This window comes from Dasypus novemcinctus, chromosome 25, assembly GCF_030445035.2.
Source record: "Dasypus novemcinctus isolate mDasNov1 chromosome 25, mDasNov1.1.hap2, whole genome shotgun sequence".
NCBI classification, from domain to species: Eukaryota; Metazoa; Chordata; class Mammalia; order Cingulata; family Dasypodidae; genus Dasypus; species Dasypus novemcinctus.
In genome coordinates this window covers 23,096,423-23,118,191 of record NC_080697.1, presented here as the reverse complement: position 1 = coordinate 23,118,191, position 21,769 = coordinate 23,096,423, and the positions used below count along the sequence as shown (strand labels likewise).

The window sequence follows — 21,769 nt, the reverse complement described above, 5'->3', positions numbered from 1 at the left end:
TCCACCATCTTCCTAGAAGTGCTAAGACAGAACATTTTCTACATGATGTTGTACCATTAGAAGATACATGTCTACTGGTGTCTTTTTTGTGTTATTAGTGGACATTGATGATCATTATCTTGGTCCATTAGCTCAAAAGGGGTTTGCAAAATGGTAATTCTAGTATTACATTTTCACTTAATTGCAATATTCCCAAGAGAAACTTTTTTTCTTTAAATATGATTACCTTGCTTTCAGCATTGTTGCAAGTATCTGTAAATCTGGTCCCTCAATTAGTGAAGACTGACTGTCACTGTGGGCCCTGAGGGGAGGAGGTGAGAGGTATAGAATAGATGGGAGCAGGGCAATTGGGGGACAATGAAAGTGCTCCACAAGTTCATGTAAAGATGGATATAGGACATGTTAACTTATACCTAAAGTATATAAAAGTCTATAAGCTAAAATGTAAACCACAATGTAAAACATAAGGAAGCTAAAAATTTAAAAATTACAGTCTAAAATATAAACCATAATGTAAACCAAATGGAACCATGTTTGATAGCTATGTTTCAAAATCTGTACCTCAGCTGTAGCAAATATAACATAAACATGTAAAAAAGACCATTGCTGGGGAAAGGGGAAAAGGGTTTGATGTTGGATACATGGGAGTCCCCTATATTGTTTATGTGAATTACTGTGATCTAAAACTTTTTGAAGACAAAATTAAAAATTAGAAAAAGAAAGAAAGGAAAGATGTAGACACTGAGGAAGAAATGAAAGATAAGTACCTTGCCATACACTTTCTTTCATACAGGGCATAAAGGGCAATACCTATTACAGTGATGAGAGGCAAACATTAAAAACAAAGCTTTATAATATTTTTCATTTTTTAATACCCCAATTTATTTTTACTTTATTTTAGTATTTCTAAATTAGTATGTATTCTATTTCTAAACTTTAAATCCATCACTATATTTCAATTTCCTATTAACTGAATTTGGCAATATATTAGGCTTCACTGTTGAAGAAGTTTTGGACCACAGAGAGGTTCAACTATGGCAGAGCAGGAACACTGGTGTGGGGTGTTATTGAAGTGGGGCATATGGTTGGGTGGGAGTTCTCCAGGGCATGTGTATAGGGGACATAAAAATGTTCTGATATATGTTGGGTATTTTCATAGGAGTCACAGTTACAAATGTGCAATGGCAAAGACCAACAAGGAAGGATGGTCCAATAATGAGCCCTTGATACTGATAACTATACTTATGAACCTGTGTGCCTGAAATATGCACTAGGCCTAGAGTTGCAGGGTGCCTAAGAGTTACTTCCTGAGAGCCTCCATGTTGCTCAAATGTGATCACTCTCTAAGCCAAACTCAACATGTAAACACATTACCGTCCCCCCAGCATGGGACATGACTTCCAGGGATGAGTCTCCCTGATGCCAAGGGACTACTACCAATCATTAGCTGGTGATGCAACTAGAAAGGGACCTTGAATAAAAGGGTCAACTCAGACCAGCAGAATATCTCAGACTACATGTAGGATCATGTGTTAAAAACTGCTTTTTGACCTTGAATAAAAGGGGGAAATGGCAATGACAAAAGAGTTTATACGGCTAAGAGTATTCAAAAAAGAGTCAGGGGGTCATCAGAGGGGTCGTGCTTATGCACGCCTCAGCAGGACCCCAGAAAAAGCCAAAATATATACAACCCTAGGTACTGGTTTTCCTGAAGACTACAGAGACCCAGAGTATATTGTCATGGCAGATGGATTTGGAGTTCTGTGCCATGTCAGAGGGTCCTACTTTGGAATTTGTGTTCCTGAGTGTGATGGAGCTGAACTCAGATGTGACCTTCCTACACATGCCACTTCTGTCACTTTCACTGAACCTGTGGTTGGTGCTAGGGAAGGTGTATACCCAGGGGACTTGACTCTCTGGGCTGCCCATGTACCAACTGGACCCTGAGCCTCAGCAGAGTTGCAACGCCTACAGTTTGGTTCGTTGGACTTACCCAGGCCAGCTAACAGGGAGGTGAAGATGGTCAATCACCATACCATGGAATCAAGAGTGCCTACAACTGCAAGCAGAAGAATTGCATCCATCATCCATGTGGAATCTAAGCCCCCTCTTGATCTAGAGATGGAGTGGACATCACCATCCCAGGTTCCACAGAATGGAGGAATAAAATATGGATTAGAGTGGACTTACTGATATTTTACTATAAAATTATTGTGACTCATAATAGAAGAAATTGTAGCATTGAGGTGGAGAAAGTGGCCACGGTAGTTGCTGAGGGCAGGGAGAGGAAAGAAGAGATGTGATGTGGGGGCATTTTTGGGACTTTGAGTTGTCCTAAATGATATTCCAGGGTCAGATGCTGGACTTTATATATCCTGCCATAACCCACTGAATGTACTGGAGGAGAGTGTGAACTATAGGGTAAACTATTATCCATGTGGTGCAGCAGTGCTCCAAAATGTGTTCACTGAGTGTGATGAGTGTGCCACAATGATGGGGAAGGTTGTTGGTGTGAGGAGTGGGGTGGGGAGGTGGGGGGTATATGGGAACCTCTTATGTTTTTTAATGTATCATTTTTTGAGATGTGTATATCTTCAAAAAATACAATTTACAAAAATGATAGGGGTGGGAGTTGGGGAAGAGGTTGTATGGGAACCTCTCATTTTTTTAATGTAATATTTTTTGTGATCTATTAACTTTAATTTTAAAAAGTGTAAAAAATAAATATGATTATATGATTACCTTGAATTTTTCATTCCCTTTTTCACAGTTTTCAGAATATGTGCTGGTTTAGAACTGTATGTACCCCCAGAAATTCATGTTCTTAAAGCTAATTCACTCCTGAGGGTATGAACCTATTATAAGTAGACCTTTTGATGAGGTTACTTCAGTGGCCCAGGGATCTTAATCCTCTTATTGGAATCCTTTATAAAAAGAATGAATACAGAGGGGAAAAGCCATGGAAGTAAGAAGCTGAAAACAACAAAACCAAGAAGAGAAGAGAGGGACTAGAAGATACCACCATGTACCTTGCTATATGGCAGAGAACCCAAGGATCACTGACAGTCAGTCTTCAAGGAGAAAACATTGCTTGATGATGCCTTGGTTTGAACTTTCTCAGCTTCAAAACTGTAAGCTCTAGTAAATACCCATTGTTAAAAGCCAATCCAGGGAAGCGGACTTGGCCCAGTGGTTAGGGTGTCCATCTACCACATGGGAGGTCCGCGGTTCAAACCCCGGGCCTCCTTGACCCGTGTGGAGCTGGCCCATGCACAGTGCTGATGCGTGCAAGGAATGCTGTGCCACACAGGGGTGTCCCTACGTAGGGGAGCCCCATGCGCAAGGAGTGCACCCTGTAAGGAGAGCTGCCCAGCATGAAAGAAAGTGCAGCTTGCCCAGGAATGGTGCTGCACACACAGAGAGCTGACACAACAAGACAATGCAACAAAAAGAAACACAGATTCCCGGGCTGCTGACAACAACAGAAGCAGACAAAAGAAGATGCAGCAAATAGACACAGAGAACAGACATCTGGGGCTGGGGCTGGGGTGGGGGAAGGGGAGAGAAATAAATAAATAAATAAATCTTTAAAAAAAAAATAGCCAATCCATTGGAGTGAGTGTAGCTCAGTAGTTGAGCACATGCTTCATGTGCATGAGATCTTAGATTCAATCCCTGGTACCTCCTAAACAAAATAAAGCAAAACAAAAAACAGCACCCCATTTTATGGTATCTGCTTTCAGCAGCCTAGGAAACTAAAACAGAATGAGATGGTTCCTATCATCCAAAGATGACCTATAAGTTCTTGACATTAATACTATTTTTTATTATTATTATGAACTCATGTGTTTTAACAATTTTGGTGTTTTTCAATCCATTACACTTATCTTATTTGTGTTCAATAGTCCCATCTTTGACCACCTCAGTTTAGTTCCTGAATTCTTGGACAAAACTTCAGTAGTTCATGATAGTTTCTTTGCTTCAGGAGTGATAAAATATCCCTGACATATCTTGTATATTTCCTACCCTGGTTCTGGAATCCAACATTTCTTAAGAAACCCTGTGGTTAATGGTATTTGAAATTCACAATCCAAGCACGAGAGGTACTCATTGATACTGGTTGACAATTATTTCTGAGCCTCTTCAAAAGACAGAGCTAGGAAATATACATTTTTAATGTCATATAATTTTTAGTTTGCAAAAAATCTCAAACTTATGAAAGAGTTGCAAATAAAGTACAAAAAAATCCCCCCCAATCCATTTAAGAGTAAATTGCTGACATGATAGCCCATAACCCCAAAATACATAAACTGTACTTCCAACAAAGACATTTTACTCCATAACCATCAAAATTAGGAAGTCAACAATAATGCTTTATTAACATCTAATTTAATTTTCATACCCTAAGTTTTGCCATGGTCTCAAAAATGTTCTTTAAAATGAAAGATACAATTCAATGCATTTAACTATCATTTTTCTTTAATGAATATTAAAGCTTCCTTCAATCTGGGTCACTTTCCCAGTCATTCCTTGAAGTTCATGCCCTTGGCATTTTTTAAGATTATAGGGCTATAAGATTATGGTATGCCCTGCAATTTCTGTTTGTCTGACATTTCCTCATGATTAGAATCTAGGGAAAGAAAATCACAGAAGTGATGTTGTGTTCTTATTGCATCCTACTGACACATGATTTTAATTTGTTGGATTATAATAATGAACATTTTGATCATATAAAGTGGTGTGAACCAGGCTTCTCAACTATAAAGTAGCTCTTTACCCCTTTGTAGTAAATAAATATTTTGTGGGTAGGTACTTTGAAACTATGTAAATACCCTGTTCTTTGCCAAAATTTAGGTCCATTTATTTATTTCTATCAGTAGGGATTCATGGTTTCCTATTTTATTAAATTATTTACAATTCATTGCTATCAGTATTTACTTCGATGCTACAATTGTCCCAGAGATGACCAGTGGGAGCCCCTTTAGAAGAGGTTCTGTAACTCTCTGACTTGTACCCATCATTCTTTGGGCACTTCCTCACTTTCTTTGCACGATAAGATGTTCCAGGTTCATCTTTCCCTGCCCCACCTCCCACACTTGCATCTATATTTCTATTTCTATATCCATATCTATTTATGAGGACTCAAGAGTTCAATTCAAATCCAACACCGCAGGGTTCATTCTGTTTTCTATCTTTTTGTATTTTTAATATGCTTTTCCAATGGTTGGATATCTGGCTTTCATTATCCTTAATATATTTACTCATTTGACCAATCCCCCAGGGTGTAAACAATTTCTTGCAGCCACTGCCACTTCCTCTCCCATGGGGATCCTTCTCCTTTCTCCATTGGGCCTCTGATACCCTACACCGGACTGCTGCCACTGATTTTCCACATGGAAACCCTCTTCATCTCACCCATGCTCCAGCACTCAATGTCAGGCTGCTCCTCTACATAACTGTTCACCTTTTCCAACCCAGGCTATGACCCCCTGTACTGGGCAGCCCATGCCAAGACACCCTTCCACAGGGATACCCTTGGAATCTCATTAAGACTCCCCTGTTCCCAACACCCCAGCATAGATACCTACCTTACTCAGCCACACCTAATGGCTTTAGGACTAAATTGGCCAAGAAGAGAAAGTGAAAAGGAAGGGAAAGAGGAAGAGAATGAATGGCTGCTTTTTAAAAAATTCAGGTGAAATTCACAAAATAGAAAATTAACCATTTTAAAGTGTAATATTCAGTGGCACTTAGTACATTCACAATGTTATTCAACCACCACCTCTGTTAAGTTCCAAAACATTTTCATCACCCCAAAAGAAAATTCCATACACACTACCCCATCTCCATCCCTCTCCAGCCCCTGACAGTATCAACCCTTGTAAACCACAAATCTGCTTTCTATCTCTATAGATTTACCTCCTGTAGATACTTCATATAAATGGAATCATCAAATATTCCAATATTCTAAGTGCCTAGCTTCTTTCACTTGGTGTGTTTTTCCTGTTCATGTGTCAGTATTTCATTCCTTTTTATGGCTGAATAATATTTCATTGTGGAAAGCAGACTTGACCCAATGGTTAGGGCGTCCGTCTACCACATGGGAGGTCCGCGGGTCAAACCCCAGGGCCTCCATGACCCGTGTCGAGCTACCCAACGCGCAGTGCTGATGCGCGCAAGGAGTGCCGTGCCACGAAGGGGTGTCCCCGTGTAGGGGAGCCCCACGCGCAAGGAGTGCACCCCATAAGGACAGCTGCCCAGCGCAAAAGAAAGTTCAGCCTGCCCAGGAATGGTGCCGCACACATGGAGAGCTGACACAACAAATGACACAACAAAAAGAAACAGATTCCCGTGCCGCTGACAACAGAAGCGGACAAAGAAGAACGTGCAGCAAATAGACACAGAGAACAGACAACTGGGGGGGGACGGGTGTGAAATAAATAAATAAATAAATAAATAAATAAATAAATAAATAAATCTTTTTAAAAAATATTTCATTGTATGTATATACCAAATTTTGTCTATTTATCCATTGTTAGACATTTGATTTGTTTCTACCTTTGGCTACTGTGAATAGTGCTGCTATGAATGAACGTTTACAAATATTTGTTTGGTGCTTATTTTCAGTTCTTTTGGGTGTATGCCTAGGAGTAGAATTGCTGGGTCATATGTAATTCTATGCTTAACTTTTTTGCCGACTGTTTCCATATCGACTATACCATTTTACAATCTCAGAAGCAAAGTATGAGGGTTCTAATTTCTCCACATCTTTGCCAACACTTTTTTTTTTTTTTTAGGAAATACCAGGTATTGAACCTGGGACCTCATACATGGGAAGCAGGCACTCAACCACTGTGCTACACCCACTCCCCAATATTTCCTATCTTCCATTTTTGTTTTTGTTTTATAATAGCCATCCTAGTGGGTATAAAGGTATCTCACTGTGGTTGTGGTTTTAATTTGCATTTCCCTAAAGACTAAAAATGTATTTTCTTATGCTTGCTGGACATATGTATATTTTCTTTGAAGAAATGTCTAGTCAAGTCCTTTGCCCATTTTTTTTAAATGTTTTTTTTTTGTCTTTTTGTGTTGTCTTTTTGTGTTAAGTCTTTTATATTCTGGATATTAAGCCCTTATCAGATACATGATTTGTAACTATTTTCTCCCATTCTGTCAGTTGTCTTTTCACTTTCTTTATAACATCCTTTGAGGAACAAAAGGTTTTAATTTTGATGAAGGCTAATTTATTAGTGTTTCTTTTATTGCTTGTGCTTTTGGTATCATATCTAAGAATCCACTATTAAATTTGAAGTCATGAAGATTTACCCTCTGTTTTCTAACAACAGTTTATGGTTTTATCTGTTATTACATTTTTTTAAGACTTATTTTTATTTATTTCTCTCCCCTTCCCCCCTGCCCCCTTGTCTGCTTTCTGTGTCCATTTGCTGTGTGTTCTTCTGTGTCTGTTTGCATTCTTGTCAGGTGGCACCAGGAATCTTGTTGCATCAGCTCTCCATGTGTGTGGTGCCATTTCTGGGCAAGCTGCATTTCTCCTGTGGGGTGACTCTCCTTGCAGGGCACACTCCTTGTGCATGGGGAACCCCTACATGGGGGGCACTCCTGCATGGCATGGCACTCCTTGTGCATGGCAGCACTGCACATGGACCAGTTCACCACATGGGCCAGGTGGCCCTGGGTATCAAACCCTGGACCTCCTATATGATAGGCAGACACTCTTTCAGTTGAGCCACATCCGCTTCCCTGTTATTACATTTTTAAAACTATAAAATACTTCTTGAGTATATATAATATTCCCAGTTCATATTTAAGAGTAGTACACAATTTTATACCTATCTTCTTTGATTTAAAAATTTTAATCTCTTTTCTCTTAAACTGAAAATCTTAGTTCCTAACAACATCAAGATAACTACTTATTTGCTTTATCTGACTACATATTTAATAGGCTTCAGAATAGTAAAACCAATATTATTACTAACAATATGATTGGCGAGAACAGTTTAAGACTTGGAGTTCTTTTTATCCTTAGGCTATATCCCAGTCAAATTGCTGTTTCTTGAGTCCATTTAAAATAATTATTTTCAGTATGATTAAGCCACCAACTCAAAATGCAACTTTGAGAGATGAATGTGGTAAGAAATTCTGTAGTAAGGGCACTCAGATGGTTGGTTCAGGGTAGATGGCACAAAAGTACCTGTAAGATAGAGAGGAAAGATCATGCAGATAGAAGAGGGCCATAGAAAAGGCTTGAAAAACCATCAAACCATAGAGCTCCTTTGGAGAGGAATCTGGCAATATCTATCAACTTAAATATAGGCTTACCCTTTGATCCAGAAACTCTACTTCTAGGAATCTATCCAAAGACTCATAGGCAAAAATGTGAAAAGATATGTATTTAAGGCTATAGTTCCACAGAAAGATTAGATATAACACAGATGTCCATCAAAATGCAGAAAGAAATCATAAAGGGACTATGAAAGGGTCATAAGCCAAAGTTTGAGGAAACAGAAACTATAAGAAGATAGAATTTATGAGTGAAAAAATATGAGTGAGAGTTGAAGGAAAAAATGTATAGGCTTAAAAAGTTTCATGAGGCCAGGAATCTTTGTTTAAGCCACAAAAATATTTCAAACACCTAGAATGATGCTTGATAATAGCATGTGCCCAAAAAATATTTATTGATAAATAAAAGAATAAATTAGCTAATTGGGAAAGACTGGAGCTGAAAGAGAAATGGTGAGAAAAAAAGCCATGCAGGCCACAAAACAAGGACAAAGAAAAAGATCAGACTTTCCAGTCAGCCATGCTCTAAGGATGTTTATAACTATGACTTAAAATTTCATGGGGTCATCTCTCTCCCCAAAATAACAGAGGATAAGCAAAAAGCTATCTAAGGGATTTGCAGACCAGAAGAGTGCTACACATCATCCAGAGGGAGAGAGACAGAGAGACAAGCCAAATAAAAGCCAGGAAAAAGGACAACTACAAGGTCATAGATTGAGTGGAACCAAGTGTCAAAGAGGAACCTTAGCACAAAACAACAAAATAAAATTCTAAAGTAGAAAGAGAAGTTAGCCATCTGAGTAAGACCATCAAGATAGATACCTAGACACCAGCAAAAAACTACAAGCCATACTTAAGAAATAGGAAGAAGGGCCCAGTCTAATGAGCAAACTAAAAAAACAGGAGGAGATGTAGAATGTGAAACAACTAATCAAGGATGTCCAAAAAAGAAAAAAACAAAAACAAAAAAAAACCTAACCAAGAACCAACTAAATAAAGTGGAGAAAGAGATAAATGATATTAAGATGACAATGGGAGAACATACTGAAGAAATCATAAACATACATAAAAAGATAACAGATCTGATGGTGATGAATGTCACAATGCAAGAAATAAAAAATATGCTGGAAGCAGATTTGAACAGGCAGAGGAAAGAATAAGTGACATTGAAGATAGTACATCTGAAATTGCATAGATAATTAAAACAGATAGATAAAAAGATAAAAATTTTGGCAGGGACTCAGGGAATTGAATGACAACATGAAACACACAAACATATGCATTATAAGCATCCCAGAGGGAGAAGAGAAGGGAAAGGGGGCAGAAGGGGTGTTGGACAAAATAATGGCTGAAAATTTCCCAACTCTTTTGAGGGACATGGATGTGCATGTCCAGGAAATGCAGCACAATCCAAGCAGTATAAATTCCAACAGGTCTCACCTGAGACATATAGTTATCAAGTTGTCAAATGCTCAAGACAAAGAGAACACTGAAAGCAGCAAAAGAAAAGATTCATCTCATACAAGGGAAGCTTGATAAGGTGAAATGCTGATTTTCACCTGAAATCATGGAGACGAGAAGGCATGACATAGCTAAAAGAAAAAACTGCCAGCCAAGGATTCAGGTGGCATTCAAAAATGAAGGAGAACTCAAAGTATTCACAGATAAACAGAAATTAAGAGAGTTTGTCAACAAGAAACCTGCCCCTCAAGAAATATTTGAGAAAGGGGGTTCTGCAGGCTGAAAGGAAAAAACAGGAGAGAGAGGGTTGGAGGAGAGTGTAGAAAGGAAAATTATTAGTAAGAATAACTGAAAAAGGATAGAAATAAAAACAATATAACATACATAAACCTAAAGAAAAAATTGCTAATGTAAGTACTGCCTTGACAGTAATAACATTAAATGTTAATGGATTAAAGTCTCCAATCAAAAGACAGATTGGCAGAATGGATAAGGAAATATGACCCATCTATATCCTGTCTACAAAAAACTCACCTTAGATCCAGGGACACAAGGGGATTGCAAATGAATGGTTGGAAAATGATTTTACATGAAAACAATAACCAAAAAAGGGCAGGAGTAGCTATACTAATATCAGACAAATTAGACTTTAAATGCAAAACTATTCTATGAGACAAAAAAGCACACTATGTATTAATAAAAGGCATAATATATCAAGAAAGAAAGAACAATCATAAACATTGATGCACCTAGCCAGGGTAACCCAAAATACATGATGCAAACATTGGAAAAACCAAGTAGAGAAATAGATGCCTCTACAATTATAGTGGGGGACTCTAATACACCATTATCACCATTAGACAGAACATCTTGACAGAGGATCCATAAAGAAACAGAGACCTTGAATAAAAATTATAAAGGATCTAGCACTAATAGAGGTAAATGAGAACATTACATGCAAATACAGCAGGACATATATTCTTCTTGAGCACACATGGGTCCTTCTCAAGGATAGAGCACATGCTGGGTTACAGAACAAGTCTCAACGAACTCATTCAGAAAGACTGAAATTATACAAACTAATTTCTCCAACCACAATGGAATGAAGCTGGAAATTACTAAGGGGCAGAGAACCAGAATAGGCACAAAGATATGGAAGTTAAACAACACACTCTTAGACAATCACTAGGTCAAGGAGGAAATTGCAAAAGAAATCAGTAACTACCTTGAAATGAATGAAAATGAGAACACAACAATGTCTCATGGGATCCAAAGATTTAATTTGGGGGTGGTATGCAAACTTAGCCTATTGCCTAAAGTCTTTTAAATGGGTACAACAACAGAGCTCCTGAGTCCTTTAAATAATGCTGGGCAGCCAAAGACAAAATCTGCCTTTTTGTGAATTCTAACCCATTTTTTGGAATTATCACAATCAGATGTATTTTCAAACATCTAAACCTTTTCCATCTGATAGGTGAGAAATGATAATTCTGGGTAATGTCATTTGTGTTTCTTTTATTGTAAGTAGAGTTGATCATCTTTTTATGTTTAATGTTTTCTTTTTTTCTTTAATGTCTTTCTTGACTTCCTGATTTCTGAGAGCTCTCTACTGGCTTTGGGAACAAGATAACCTAGACTTGTTTGCTTTGTGACAGAATCTGGTCTTATAATGGCACAAAAGTTTATAGTAGGAGACAAGATAGTGGGTTTGCGGTAAAGATCTGTGGAGACATGAAAATAGGTGTGCTTAGAAGTAGATTTTAAAAGCAGTTTCTTTTCAAAATATCTCTTTTTACACCAACTGATAAGCATCTTGAGTCACCATGGCAGTAGTAGCAGTAAAATGGAGGATATTAAGCAAAACTCTCTTGAAACATTAATTTCCAATACAAAACAGAGCTTTATATTGTTTGTCATAAATCTACATACTCTTCTCTTCCAAATGATTATAATTGCAAAGTAGAGTTGCTTGGACATTCAATACCAGGGCAATAGTATGCTACCACCCTTCTGTGGCTATGCCATATGAACACACAAAACCTATCCCTTGAGCAGATTCTGTGCACAATAATGAAGAAACACATTACTAAGTGCTGAAAACCAGATTAGAAGAAAAAGATGACCATCTTGAATAAGAACCTATGATAGGACAATTCAGCAAAACGTTCTTTACTACTAAGCACACTTGGTATCCTCATGGACTATAACACAGATGTCACAGGAACCTGAATCCCCCAAAAGACAGATAAATTTCAGGTTCTCATTAGAAATCAAAGAGAAATATTATCTTTTGCCTCATTTGCCATTTGAGAAAATGTAATCTGGTGTATTCACTAATATGTTATATAGTAAAATAGTAATAAAATATCTTTTAATATTAAAAAAAAGTTTATAATAGCCAGACATGATAAAATGAATGATAAATAAACAGCTTCCCTACAAATTCTATTCTATGGTTCTGTTCCACCCCCTCACACTTGAAAGATCAGCCCAAATTTCTGGAAAAAGGGAACATTATAATATTCTGAACAAGATGGTATATCTAGTCAAAAACCTCAGTTATTCTCACCTCCTTCCTCACTCCATTTCCTTTACCAACTTGTCACCAGGTCCTACTGATTTACCTCCTAATATCTAAACCTATTCTTCTCTCTATCCTCACCTAAGCAATTTTAACAATGTCTTAACTGGACTCCCTGCTCTCATCCATTCTCCACAGCACAGTAGAAAGAGTTTTCTAAAAGATTCCCTTATAGCATGGGTTTTCTAATAATGACTCAAAATCCAGAAGCCATAAAAGAAAAGATTGATAAATTTTAAATTTCTGCGTGGAAAATATAACTATTTGCAAAGTCCAAAGGCAAATAGCAAACAGGGAAAAACATTTGCAACTTACATCACAGAAAACTAATCTCCCTAGTACAGAATTCTTAGAAATCAAGAAGTCAAGAAAGGCATAGCAGAGACAGAAAAGGAAATACAAATGGCCTATAAAAAGATAATCAGGCCTAGCCTGCCTCCTCTGCTGCCTCTCCCGTTTCCCTCGTCTGGTTGGGGCTTGCCACCTTCTCTGGCTCCCTGGCCACCGCTGCAGCCACCTCTGGCTGACTCAGGGCCTCTGGCCCTAAGAAGAAGCTTTATTCCATCTCCTTCACTGGTCCAGGGTGAAGCCATGGCAGACGGTGGGAGCAGCAGCACCACCTAGGCAGCCTCACCCCCCACACACAGTGGCTTTGTTACCGGATTTTATCTATGGTCTTGACTATGGTGCAGAAATGAATTTCAAGAGCACGTCGGGTGAGTTAGGCCAGTAATTTATTCAGGTAGAGAGGGACGAGAAAAGAAAAAAATAACAGATCAGGGGTCCCAGGTAGAAAGGAAGGGGCTTAAAAGTTATAAAGCAGGCTGATTTGCAGGCTACGATTTCCCATTATGGGTTATAAATGCCCAGGTTTTACTTGCATAGTGATCCAAATGGGGAGAAGGCAGCCACTCAGGGTCCAGAGGTGAGAGAGCAAGAGCACTCTTTTAGGCCTCATGTCTGCTTTTTGAACTGTTAATTATTCCACCTCTTTTCTAATGGCAGGGGAGGAGTTCCAGCTATTTGCTGTTTTGAATGATTACCCCACCCATCAATTCCCTGTGAGGGTCCAATGATAAAGTCCTTGGGGAATATCTGGGGCTTCTCCTGGCTTCCAGAAGTCTTTGTTCTGAATGGCAGAATCTTGGGGAGAGTCTTTCAGCAGTCATCGTGGGGTTTATTGATGTCCCATGGACCCTCTGCCAGATTCCAGATCCGTCTATTGATTCCCTATCTTACTAGCCTGCTTCAGCCTCACCCCATCCTGTGGTGACCTCACCCCCCCCCCCCCCTTGCGGGCTCCCTCTCCCCTCCCACCCCCAGGGTGACCCACAGCTCATCGCCCTCAATGTGAAGCAGCTCAAGAGTCATGGCCTGTGTAACAGCTTCTGCGGGCACTGCCTGGCTGATGTGGATACCAAGCCAGTTTACCAAAAAAAACCTGAGGCAGAAAGTGGATAATTTCGTGTCAAAACTTCAGGACAAGCAGGAATGGAATCCTACGATAAACAAAAACCAGTTGTAAAATGGGCTGCGGCAGAGTGTGATGCAGTCAGGGATGTTGGAAGCTGGAGAAGAAAGAAGTATTTCTCGGGTGGTGGGCCCAAAACTAAACCACATCTTCAGGCCACAGATAGAACAAGCGGTTCATGGGTTCCTGGCCACCCAGAGGAAAGAAGCTGTGCCAGCCCCACTCCAGAGCCTGAAAGCCAGGAACCCTGCCCCTTCCCAAGATGTGTCCCAAGAATCTGCTTGACATATGTCGAAAGCTCCATTTAATTGATGGTGAAAAATGGATTCACTCACATAAGAGTATGACTGAAAATGAAGGTAGCCAATGTCGGCACTTATTTCAAGATTTCAGCCTTGACTGTAGGAAAGTGGCTGGATTGACCAGGGAGCAAGTGTGGCAGTAGGAGAGTGGATGGTGTGTCCCCAGCCTTGTGCTGCCGTCTGGCCAGCCTGTCACAGGAGATGACACCCAGTAGACACTACAGAGAGATTTTTTAAAAACACTATGGTGATCTGAAGTTTTCCTGAGAGAAACCTGGATACTTGAACTTGGAGACCACATATAGAATTTAGGATCTGTATTATGGAATAAAATTTTTTTTAAAAGATACCATTTCAAAGAATGTCTGTGAAGGTTACTGGGAGTATGTATTTGGCAGAGTGTATTTGCTGTTGCCTCTCAAATTTGCAAACTAGAATGTACAAACCATTAGCCTCAAGTAACTGTAAAATTGTTGGGACTTTGAATCTTTTAGCCAGTTTCAGTTCCACTGTAAGAGGAAGAAAACCATGGACCCTAGAACAAGCAACGAAACTCAAGCTAAGTATAAGGAAAAGCATTTGCAAACTCTCTATCCAAGGCTTCTTCCTTTCCTGAAAGGGCTAGAGAGTGTTGGGTATATTAATTTTATTCCTGTCTCTGTGTTTTTTTAGAAAAATTAATTATCAACTAGCTTAATTTTTAAAAAACCATTTGATACTTTTTAAAAAATGATGAACTTTACTCATAAGAGAAACCCCTCAAAATAGGGTAATTTGGCAAATTGATTGAAATTACAATGTGCTTCCCCAATGACTCAGTAATCCCTCTCCTGAGAATTTATCCTACAGATTCACCTGCATACAATGAAATTACTCAATACAGTTACTCATTTCAGCATTCCATCTGATTAAACAAACTGTGTGAATTAGTCAGCCAAAGGGGTGCTGATGCAAAGTAGTAATACCAGAACTCTGTTCCCTTCATAAGCTCAGCTATAGACTATCTGACTCATCTCTTCCCAGGGCTCCTTTCTGAGTTTAACTGCTCTGGTCTCTTCATAAGATCAGCTATTGACTCTCAGGCTCATCTCTTCTGGGGGCCTCTGCCATGTCTAATAGGCTGTCTCTTTTCCTCTGAGTTCTTCTCTGTGTATTTACTTCCATGTGAGAGCCTATTTTATCCCCACCCGGGGTTGGGAACTCAACCCTGCATGCCCTAATCTTAATCTCAGCTGAATCTAATACAGTCAAAGGGTATCACACCTAAAGAACAGACCAGTTTACAAACATAATATCTCTTTTTTGGAATTCACAAATAATATATCAAACTGCCACACAGTGGTACATCTATAAAATGGAGTAATATGCAGCTGTTTTAAGAAATGAATAAGGAAGTCCTTTTTATTTACTAATATGAAAGATCTGCAGGACATAAAAGTGAAAAAATTTTAAAGTACAGAACAGTGTCTGTATATGTGGAAGAAACTGCCTAGTTGTTCTCCAAACTGTTTTCTGTTTTCTCTGGGACACAGCTAAGCAATAATTCTCAGCCTCCCTTGCAGTAGGGGTGGCTATGTGATTGAGTTCTGAGTGGCCACTGGAGGTTCTAAGAGCAGGGAGAGGGAAAAACATGTGTAATACAAGGTCATTTTAGGGACTTGGGAATTGTCCTGAATGACACTGCAACAACAGATGCAGGCCATTATATATCTTGCCATAACCTACAGAATTGGGTGGGAGAGTGTTTAAACTACAATGTAAACTTCAATCCACACTTAGTCGCAGGGCTCCAAAATGTGTTCATCAATAGCAATGAATGTACCTGACTAATGAAGGATGTTGTTAATGTAGAAAAATGTGGCAAGTGTGGGGAGTGGGGCATATGGGAATCCCCTATATTTTTTATGTAACATTTGTATAATCCAAGTACTTTTTTTTTAATTAAAAATAAGGAAAAAAAAAACCAATTATACATAAACTTTTCCAGAAAACTGAAAAAGAAGGATGATCTTTTCAATTTATTTTGTAAACCCAGCATTACCTTGATAGCGAAACCAGATAAAGATATAATGAGAAAACAATACTACAGGCCAACATTCCTCATGAACATAAATATAAAAATTCTAAACAAAATCTAGCAAATTGAATTCAATTATATATATAAAGGATAATACATGAGGGCCGAGTGGGGTTTGTGGTGATAGTTTTATATGTGATGATGGTTTGATATGCCATAGCTTATCATATGTTATACTTAAAATATGTTCAGTTTATTGTATGTCAGTTATGCCTCAATAAAACAGTTTTAAAAAAAGAAAAAGAAGTAAAGATGCTTGAATGTTACATGACCCATAAATCTCTCCCATGTTCCACATTTGCTGGATGGATGTGTGGGATCTGATAGAGGATTCCAAGACCTTAAGGGATGGTAGAACTACAAATTGGAGTGAACTGGGTTCCTGAAAATCTGTATGATTTTCCAACAAACACTGGACTTTTATGAGCAAGAAATAAATCTTTTTCTTTTTTTTTTTTTTTTTTTTTTTTTGAGATTCCAAGGCTGATCTGAAAAGTACAAGATGAACCTGAAACTTTTTTTGTACCAGAAAGATAAGGAAGTAGTTAAGATATTGGGGATATGTGAAAATAGAAGACCTAGCTTGAAGGGGCTCTTCTGGTCAAATTTGGAACAATTTGAGCATCAAAATAAATTTTAACAAAAAATTGTAACCCATTGAATGAAATAGAAAGTCCATACCGATATAAGTAAACAAAGAGAAAGCTTTTATCACAGAGATGTCAATATACCCAAAAGGATTTACAGATTAGTGCAATTCCAATCAAAAGTCAACAGTATTCATCAAAGAAATGGAAAAGCTATTTATCAAATTCATATAGAAGGGCAAGGGACTCCAAATAGCCAAAAACATGTTGAAAAAGAACAAAGTTGGAGACTTACAATTCCTGATTTCAAAAATTATTACAAAGCTACAGTAATCAAAACAGTGTGTTTTGGTTGCTCCAGGACAGACATATAGACAATGGTATAGAATTGAGAGAAATAAACCCACACATTATGGCCAATTCATTTTTGACAAGGGAGACAAGTCCATTCAAAGGGGAAAGAATAGTCTCTTCAACAAATGATGCTGGGCAAATTGGTTATCCACATGCAAAAGAATGAAGGGGATCTCTACCTCATACCATATACAAAAATTAACCAAAATGGATCAATTACCTAAATATGAAAGCTAAAATTATAGAACTCTTAAAAGAAATCAGGGAAATATCTTTGGACCTTGTATTAGGAATTGAATTCTTAGACCTTACACTGAAAGCACAAGCAACAAAAGAAAAAATAGATAAACTGCATTTTGTCAAAATTAAAAACTTTTGTGCATCTAAGGACATTATTAAGAAAGTGAAAAGACAACCAGGAGAGTGGGAGAAAACAGTTACAAATTATATATCTGATAAGAGTTGAATGCCCAGAATATATAAAGAACTCCTACAATTCAACAGCAAAAAGACAAACAACCCATTTTGAAAATGGGCAAAGGAATTGAACAGACATTTCTCCAAAGAAGATATACAAATGGCTACTAAGCACATGAAAAGATGCTCAATATCATTAGCCAAGGAAAATGTAAATCAAAACTGAAATGACATACCACCTCACACCCATTAGATTGGCTATTATTAAAAAAAATAATTAGTGGGCAGTTAACATGGCCCAGTGATTAGGGCGTCCATCTACCACATGGGAGGCCCGTGGTTCAAACCCTGGGCCTCCTTGACCCGTGTGGAGCTGGCCCATGTGCAGTGCCGATGCGCGCAAGGAGTGCCGTGCCACGCAGGGGTGTCCCCGTGCAGGGGAGCCCCACACGCAAGGAGTGTGCCCCGTGAGGAGAGCCATCCAGCGCAAAAGAAAGTGCAGCCTGCCCAGGAATGGTGCCACACACATGGAGAGCTGACACAACAAGATGACACAACAAAAAGAAACACAGATTCCTGTGCCGCTGACAACAACAGAAGCGGACGAAGAAGACGCAGCAAATAGACACAAAGAACAGACAACCGGGGTCGGGGGGTGGGGGGGTGAATAAATAAATAAATCTTTTTTAAAAATAATAATAATTAGTAATAATTGTTCCACATTTGGCCAAGTCCTATTATTAAAACAAGTTCTTGTGAGGATGCAGAGAAATACACTTTGGTACATTGTTGGCATCAATGTAAAATGGTGCAGCTTCTGTAGAAAACAGTTTGGCAGTTCCTCAAAAATTTAAACATAGAACTACTATATAACCTGGCAATCCCACTTCTAGATCTATTTCCAAAATAATTAAATCAGGGGCTGAGAGACATTTGTATACCAGTGTTCATAGGAGAATTTGTCACAATTGCCAGAAGATGAAAGCAACCCATCAACAGATGAATGGATAAATAAAATATGTTCTATACATACAATGGAATATTAGTCTTAAAAAGGAATAAATTTTCAATATGTGCCTTAATATGGATAAACCTTAAAGACATCATGTTGAATGAAATAAATCAGATAAAAATAGATATATTATTTCACTTAAATGACATAGCTAGACTATGCAAACTCACAGAGACTAAAAGAAGAATACAAGTTATGGGGGTGGAAGAAATGGGAAATTAATGTGTAATGGGTATAAGATTTCCATTTTGGGAGATGGGAAAGTTCTGGTAATTGATGGTGGTAAGGGTAATGCAACACTGTGAATATGATTACTTTCACTAAATAGTATGCTTGGGAGTGGTTGAGCTTGGAAATTTTATGTTGTATATATGTTTATACAGTTTTTTTTAAAAAGCAACTAAAGAGACAAAGTCATTTAAATGCAATGCATGGGAAGCGGATGTGGCTCAAGTGATTGAGCTCCCTCTTACCACATGGGAGGTCCAGGTTCTATTCCCGGTGCCTCCTAGAGAAGATGAGCTGGCATGATGGCCTGGCACTGTGAGCTGACACAGCAAGATGACACAACAAGAGACACACGAAGGAAAACATAATGAGAGACAAAGCAAAGCAGGGAATGGTGGTGGCGCAAGTGATTAGGTGCCTCCCTCCCACATGGGAGATCCCAGGTTCCATTCCCGGTGTTTCCTAAAAAAAAGACTACACACAACAGACAGACACAGCAAATGCAAACAATGTGGGGGTGGGGAGAAATAAATAAATCTTTTTTAAAAACATGCAATACATGATCCAGGACTAGTTCTTATAGAGGAGGAGAAAAGGCTCAAAAGGGCCTTATTGAGACATAAGGTTAAAAATGGAATATAGAGTTTAAGCTTTATATCAATGTTAAAGTTCTTGAACTTGATAACTGTACTTAAAGAGTGATGAAATTAGGAGAAATTAACACCATTTGGCAGCTATCATAGTACTAATTAATTCAGGTGAGCAATATCGCTTAACACTAAAAATAGTAGGTGAAAGTAAGATGAGACATAGAATTATTACATAGTCTCACCACATCAAATAACTTTTCAGTACAAAGTGGGAAAATTTGTAAATTACAGTGGAGAAGTCTGACAGACACCATCTTAATTAAGTGATCAAAACTAACACTACCAGGAATGGGACACTTCTGTGATATTCCTACCATAAATATACATAATCTAGGTCTAAGCAGAAGAAAACATTACAGGACCTTCTACAAAAACTAGCCTGTAATATTAAATATCAAGTGAAAGGAATTCAAGGTAACATTGAGGACCTCTTCCAGACTGATGGAGATTAGAAAAATGTGACAGCTAGGTCTAATTTGTAATCCTGGAAAGGATTGGATCCTTTGCTAGAATATCATAAGGGCAATTTTTGAAACTTAAATGGAAACTCTGGGTGCAAGTCTTTGTAGTATTCCTGCAACATTCTTGTAAAGTTGAAATTGTTTCAAAATAAAATTACATACATAAGTACAGATACAGCTGTAGATATACATAGATATAAACACTAAAATGATACAAAAACCAAAAAATAAAAAAAGATATAAAAAACCAACCTAGTAAAAGCAGTAACCTGTAGGTGTGGGAGAATATGTGGATGGGTCAAGCATGGAGACAAGACTTCTCAATGTATATCTTTTAATATATTTCCCCACCCCGCCCCTCAGGATGACTCCCTCTTCTGTTCTGCGATCAAATGCTGCATTCTCTGTGTATATGTTCCCAACCCAGGCCAGTGAATTGCCCCCTCCCTGTTCTTCCAGGGCTCTTTTGTCATCTAGTGATCACTAGATGAGTTGTCAGTTGTAGATATATCCATCCCCAGCACCCTCAGGAGTGTCCTAGGGAAAAGTTACCTTCTTTACCAGACCTTTAGGCAAGGCCTGAAAGGGTCAGGTGCCTTGTAAATGTTTGTCTAATTCATTCGTATTGAGAAAAAATGTCCCCTTAATGTTAGACCATCAGTGAAAATCTTTCTTAGGCAAAGAACGGATTTCAAAGGAATTTAGGAGTCCTGTGACTCTTAAAACTTAGCACCTAGGGTTCAGAAGTTTGAAGGACTCTCACTCTAGCTTCATTGTTTTCAAAACTTAGGTGGCCTTTGAGGAATGGGGTAATATTTCTGAGGAATAGTATACAGAACAGTAGAGTAATTAATTTATTACAAAAGATTATTGGATTTATACTGACAAGTTCTAATGACAGGGAGCCAAGGATATCAGAGAAAGAGCACATAACTCAGTCTGCAGCTGATCAGGGAAGCAGTTTCCTGAAGTGTTTGAGCTGAGTCTTCAAGGATAAGCAGCAGTTGGCCAGGTCAAAGGATGGGAAGTGGACCAGGGCTTCTCCCCATGAGAGAACTGCAGTTAGAGAAATTGTGGGAAGTTATAGATGTCATGTGCCCCAAAGCCCAATTGAGCATCAGCTGGGTGAGAAAGGAACATCTAACCTTCTCTGGCAAATAAGAATTAGGGGATGCTGAGCAGGTCCTGGGGATGATGTCCCATCTCCAGCCTTGTCCAGAGCAGACTGAAGAGTCCAAGTGAGACTGATGGTTGGGTAGCAGCAGAAGCTGAGTGGCATCACGCTTTCTCTCTCAGGTCCAGAACTTCCCTTGGTTCTTCACAGAAGATTTAATCTCAGGTCTCCGTGGCAGGGGGAGTGCATGGGAATAGACACCCTGGGCATAACCCTCTTCTATCTCCCTCACTACCAACCCAATCTACAAAAATGGCAAGCCAGCATCTGTGTCTTCCTTTATCTCTTCAGTAATGTCAAGCACCATCAGCCCCTATCTCTTGGAAGAGGAGGGATTTCTCCACAAAAGGCTCCATTGTGTACCTCTTCAATCAGGGAGTTGCAGGTCCTTATTAAGCCATGGCAGAAAAATAACACCCTGTTTTGACTTTTCCCTATCTTTCTAGTTTGGGCCTGGCCTGCCTTTGAGGTAAGTCAGTAGTGTGTGGATGTGTGTATGGTGGGGTGGTGAGAGTAGGCCATCCTGTCTGTGAAAGACTGAGGCAGATCCCAGTTTTAGAGGACAGGAAGCTGAAACAATTTGATAGGAGGTCCTTTTATAAGGGAAAAATATAACATTACAAATATAAAATTAGTTATAAACCTTGGAAAGGGCCTGTGCAAGTAAGATGACTCTACAGGTTAGGCGTCACT

General features: G+C 38.7%; 1 pseudogene; it reads right to left on the bottom strand.

Moving 5' to 3' along the window:
• The window catches only part of LOC131275973 (histone H2A type 1-H-like), a 69,948-nt pseudogene that overhangs the window by 34,133 nt on the left and 14,046 nt on the right, over window positions 1–21,769 (bottom strand).